The sequence below is a fragment of the Phoenix dactylifera genome, unplaced genomic scaffold (genome assembly GCF_009389715.1).
Source record: "Phoenix dactylifera cultivar Barhee BC4 unplaced genomic scaffold, palm_55x_up_171113_PBpolish2nd_filt_p 002240F, whole genome shotgun sequence".
In the NCBI taxonomy this organism is placed as follows: domain Eukaryota; kingdom Viridiplantae; phylum Streptophyta; class Magnoliopsida; order Arecales; family Arecaceae; genus Phoenix; species Phoenix dactylifera.
The window spans coordinates 19076-25182 of NW_024069498.1; the positions used below are offsets into that span (position 1 = coordinate 19076).

Genomic DNA, 6107 nt, shown 5'->3' on the forward strand with positions numbered 1-6107 from the left:
CTTCCCCTGTTCTGAGATCCGTCCCCTCGGTTCCGAGCACCGCCGCCGCTGCTAGCTGCCGGGCCGAGCCCGAGATCCTCCTTCTGCCGGCCTCTGCCACCACCGGTAAGCCTCTTTTGCCCTTTATTCAGCATGCTTTCCTCCCTTGCTTTGGCCCCAAACCGAGATCTTCTCGGTTGCTTCTTCACGCCGGGAGCCGCAGCGGCCGCCGGCCGCCACTGTGATCGGCTGGCCGTCGATCGGGGCGACGGCCCCTAGCCGCCTAGGCCGGCCGACCACCCCGCCGATTTCCCCCTTCCTCTCTCGGTTTCCAACTCCCCTGTCCATGGGGAGGGGTTTTGGGGAAGATGAGGGCCCTTACGGCCGAACGGGCCAAGCATGGGCCCTGTTCATCGTGGGCCCGACTTGGGCCTGGTTCACTTTGGGCCCAATTGGGCCCGGTTATAAAAAAAAAAAAAAAAAAAAGGGAGAGAACCCGAAACCCGAAATCCGAAAATCCGAAACCCGACCCGAAACTCGGAACCCGGAACCCAACACCTGAAACCCGAACCCGTTTGGCCAATAAATGGAATTTTGCAGTTAAGCCCTTGGCAGTATATTATTTCACAAAAGAGCCTTCTGCAATTTATGTTTGTTCCCTATAAGAAAGATTATTAAATAAGGGTCCCCAAATATATTTGATTGGTCCCTCCACTAAAGTTTTATTATAGAACAGTACCCTGTAATTAAGTATTAGTCCCTACAATAAATTTTATTGTATAAATGAACTAATTAAAAAGCCAACCTTGGGCCCTATTCAGCTGGGTCTATGTGGGCCCATTGGGTCGTGTCCGATATGGGCCCTATCGGGCCATGCCCATTATGGGCCAACTCTAGGCCTTATTGGGCCGTGTCCAATAGAATTATTTTTGGATTTTGCTTAGTTCTGAAATTAACAAGGAATTAATTAAATTTAAACAGGTGAACCTGATTCGCCTATCTGAAGTAGGGATCAAGCGAGAAGAGGTAAGTAACTTAATGCTTCAAAGTGCATTTTTCTAAAATAATTATTAGTAGATTAAATTCTGAAATATGTTTTGTATTTAGTAAAATGGGTCTGGCATGTTAAATTTCATTTGAAAATTATGCTCTGAAATCCGTAAACTATGACTGGAAAATTTATGAAAACTGTTTTTATATATATGTATTCTCAGCATGGCTATGATCTGTTCTGTTCTGTTCTGGCCCCGCCAATGGGGATTATACGTTGGACCTGTCGACTTGTAATCTGTGAGAAACCGGTTTCGACACCGTACCATCGGTGATTAGAATAGTGGTATTTGGACACCGTACCACCGGTGATTAGAATAGTGGTATTTGAACACCGTACCACCGGTGCTTAATAATAGTGGTGTTTGGCACCTTGTGCAACCCATGCCACTGGGTTACGTGGCCGTAGCCTATCATGTTGAGATTCTGGTATCAGATTTTGGAAAAATGATAATAAGTTTTGAAAACAGTAAAACGATGTTATTTATGATTTATTCCAGACATTATCCTGTATTTTGATCTGATATGCTCTGACCCACTTTGGGGTTTTGTTGCTTACTGGGCTAGTGTAGCTCATTATTTTATTTTTCTCTGTTTTTCAGATTCAGAGGCTTGATCGCACGGGATTGGGAGTGCGTTAGATTTCCGATGATTCCATTAGTTGTTGGCATTTCAGTTAGATTAGTTTGGACATTTGAATTATGTTAGCAAATGTTATTTTAAAATTTTGTAAGACTGCTTTTGAATAAATTTAAATAATTATGTCAGTTTTGAATATCTGTATTTGCTTTGATATGATCCGATGCCTTGCACGCCTGTGCGGCCCGCCGTGCGGGCGTGCGGCGTCTGCCGCGCCTCGGGCTCGGGCGTGACAAATCTAGAAACTAATTTCTGATAATTTTTAACAAATACAAGATAAATTTTATTATAAAGATGAGCAATAAAATGTTCAACTTTGAAAATTTTATTATAAAGATGAGCAATAAACTAAAACCCGGCAATTTACCAAAAATGTAGGGCAAAATGTTATTTTTCAGAATTTTTCAAAAATATCATAAAAATAATATTATGGATTCTATACTTTCTTATAATGAGTAGTCTATATTATTATATAAAATATAATTTATGTATATTACAACCTATCCCTTAAAGAAATCAATCACCATCATATATCAACTTGTCCAATGTGCATCTAGGATTGTATGATATTAGCTTCAGTTGGCATTATGTTAGATCATCTTGAGGGATGTATTATATCAATCAATCATAAGTAAAGTTATATCAATCATTGGTAGAGTTAGGTTGATTGGATCACCCATGCTTGTTCCCTTAAATGCAAGATGAGACAACTTGGAGTTACAAATTGAGGTATTTGCTAGCTCATGGTACACAAAGTTTGTTGAATTTAAATTATTTAATCGTTGGACGGAGAGCACGGAGTAACACTGAAATGTTGACTTCGGAGGGATAACTTAGGAACCATCGCATCCATGCCAACCACATCACGTCATCTTATTAATAGTTATCTTGTTCCACGTGGAGGATATATCTTAACCCCATATATATTGGCAACCAGTGGCTCAGCTACAGTAGGCAGAACGCAGAGGAGCATGATAATATTAAAATCCAACGATGTACGTGGACCTACCTTCCGCCAAAAAGATGGAAGGGTAATGGTAATAAGAGGACGTGGCATGCAATGGAAGAGGACAAAACTGTTGGGCTAAATATTAGGGTGGTAGTTGGCTGTCCATGTGCATTTGAGAAAAAGGTGAAAGGTGTTTTTACATTAAAAAAATAAACACATTCTGCATGCGTTGAAATGCTCAAATTTTTTAACGTCGGAATGGCTTTTGCCATGCGTCTCCTTGCCTATAATAGCTATTATCAAAGAGAGTTAGAAGATCGAGAGAAACTAGGCTGGCGAGTTTTTGTTCTGAACTAGTCCTCTACAGCATTATTTTTTGAACCGTACAGCCTGTTTCAGTGAATGGCTAGCAGATTGGGAAACTTGCAAACCCTCCACCTTGTAAGGGAAGGCTGGTCACAGTGCTTAGCATCGGATGGTGGCGGTGGTGTAAGAGGCATAATCCCAGGAACCATCCTTGCCTTCTCGAATCAAAAACTCCAAGTAAATTATATTTCATCTTCTTAAGCTTCTTCTTTCCTCCAAACTTCTATATGATCTTAATGGAATTGGTGGAAGCAGATCTGATGGAAAGGATGCAAGGATAGCAGACTACTTTGACATCATTGCTGGAACAAGTACAGGAGGGCTAGTGACCGCAATGCTTACGACTCCCAATAAGGATAATCGCCCACTCTTTGCCGCAAAGAGATATCCACCAAGTTCTATTTAGAGCACTGCCCAAGATTTTCCCTCAAAAGTAAGTAGGACAAGTTATGATTTACTCCCTTTGTGATCATCATATGAATTAAGCAGCAATTGAGAAACAAAGATTTAACCTTAATTTGTAAGGCATCATGCATGTTGATTGATGGATCTGACTGTAATAGGTGGTGTCATATATAATTACGAATTGCCCATTCTATTTAGGGACTAAGAGATAAAATTTTACTTTTTGCAGGGACTGGGATTCTGTTCTTCAATTACTAAGTTGTTTACTGCAGTCACTGGGGCCCAAATATGATGGGAAGTATCTGCACCTCAAAGTACGAGGAATTACTTGGTGAATCAAGGCTTCATCAAGCTCTAACTAACATAGTTATTCCAGCTTTTGATATTAAGTTTCTTCAGCCCACCGTCTTTTCCACCTTTGAGGTAATCAGTCTACCATCCCTTCCCATAACCTGATCTCCTTTCACGCTTGTTTAATGAAGACATCATTTTTTTAAGTCTCATTTTCCTTTTTGTTGCGCAGGCAAGGAATACACCTCTGAAAAATCCTCTTCTATCTGATATATGCATTAGCACATCTGCAGCTCCAACCTATCTTCCTGCCCACTACTTTGAAACAAAAGATGCCCAAGGAAACAAACAAAGCTTTAATCTTTGTCGACGGAGGGGTTGCAGCAATAATCCAGTAAGAGTTTATAGAATGATATCATCTTTTGTAACACAACAGACTTCTAACCGTATAATCCAATAACTTAACAGACATTAGCAGCGATGAGCCAAATGCAAAGGAGGTCTGTGTGGAAAACAAAGACTTCCATTCCATCAAACCAGTGGACTATAGCAAATTCCTTGTAATCTCTCTTGGGACCGGATCAGCAAAGTTGGAAGAGAAGTTCACTGCACAGGAGGCATCCAAATGGGGTGTACTAGGATGGTTGTACGACAGTGGTGATACGCCATTGATCAACGCTTTTACTCAAGCCAGTGCCGATATGGTTGATATCCATTTATGTGCAATGTTCCAAGCGCTCGCTTGCAGGGAAAACTATCTTCGCATACAGGTAAACTTTACCACTTTATCATGATGAGCAAAAAAGAAAAAGAAGCTTTTCCCCTGTTGCGGCAAGGAATATGATTTATGTTCACGTTGTTAAATATTAGGATGACAACTTGATTGGAAGCACATCATCTGTGGACGTCTCAACAAAGGAGAACTTGCTAAAGCTTGTGCAAATTGGGAGTGATCTTCTCAAGAAGCATGTGTCGAGGGTGAACTTGGAGACTGGCTTGTTTGAGGAGGTCAAAAGGGGACGTAACCAATGAAGAAGCGCTCACACGTTTAGCCAAGCGTCTCTCTGATGAAAGACGGTTGAGGTTTGGGGAGATGCGTGACAACTGATAGCATGGCTTAGCCCTGCTTTGCAATGGTTTTTAACCCACAATATGTTTCCGTTACCAAGGTGTAATTTTAAGTTTGCTTGGAGCACCAATAACCTTCCTAATCCTGCGACAGCTGTGTGTTTATGTCGAAAGGGAGAGGGAGGGGGAGGATGGAATGTCTAAGACTGTGATTTGTTGGACTAGATAAAAGGCTATCGATCACTGGAGAATAATTATGGGAATTTCTCAGAGTATTCATCATTAGGAAAAAGCTGTAAGTTTGAACAAGTTCAATAAATTTGCCAGTAATGTAGTAGGAAACCTCAGTAAAGCTCCAATTATTTGAAGTCACTTGTTGCCGTTGTTCTTCCTTGTATAAATAATATGGTAAAATATCATGCAACTCGTGCTAATAAATAAATAGCTAACAAAATTTATTAATCAATTAAATCTTGATGTTCACCAACTTACATTATAAACAACTTATACCACATATAAAAATTCTTTTTTGTACAGAATATTCTATTTAAAAACCACAAGTTTGTTCGCAATGGAAGTTTGGTAAGCCTCGTGCCCTTAAACTCTGAATTATTATATATATATATATATATATAATATATTATATATATATATATATATATATATATATGTATGTATGTATGTATGTATGTATGTATATAATGTTGTATAAAGCTCCAATTATTTGAAGTCACTTGTTGCCGTTGTTCTTCCTTGTATAAATAATATGGTAAAATATCATGCAACTCGTGCTAATAAATAAATAGCTAACAAATTTTTTAATCAATTAGATCTTATGTTCCGCAACTTACACCATAAACAACTTATACCATATATAAACAATTCTTTTTGTACAGAATATTCATATTTAAAAAACCCCAAGTTTGTTCGCAATGGGAGTTTGGTGAGCCTCGTGCACTTAAAAGCTTGATTTGGCTTCCATTCTAGTAGATCTTCACTCAGATCTGATCTAGCTGTAGATTGAATAATGGGAATTTTGGGACCTTCAAGTCTATGCATCGAGTAACTTTTTAATTTGACCATTTAATACATATGTTAGAGGTCCCCAAATTATATGATCTTTAGTTTGTAAAAAAAATTTAAAGGTAGCAGATGACATAAAATGGTTCAAATCATCGGTGTTTTTGGGATAACTAGAAAAGGCGATAGAATTATGCCAATGCTAGAAAGAAGTGTCAGGAATAGATTAAGCGAGCTCAGCTTTGCCGATGCTAGATAAAAGAGTTCTCTTGTTATGGTTTCCGGCAATGCTTCTTTGCATCGGCACGTTAAAACTATTTTTCGATGCTTTTTTTGAAAG

At 39.3% G+C, this 6107-nt stretch overlaps 1 pseudogene; it reads left to right on the forward strand.

Annotated features, from left to right (window-relative positions):
* Positions 1–4159: 4159 nt before the first annotated feature.
* On the forward strand, positions 4160–4869 carry LOC120109474 (annotated as a pseudogene).
* The last annotated feature ends 1238 nt before the right edge of the window (positions 4870–6107 follow it).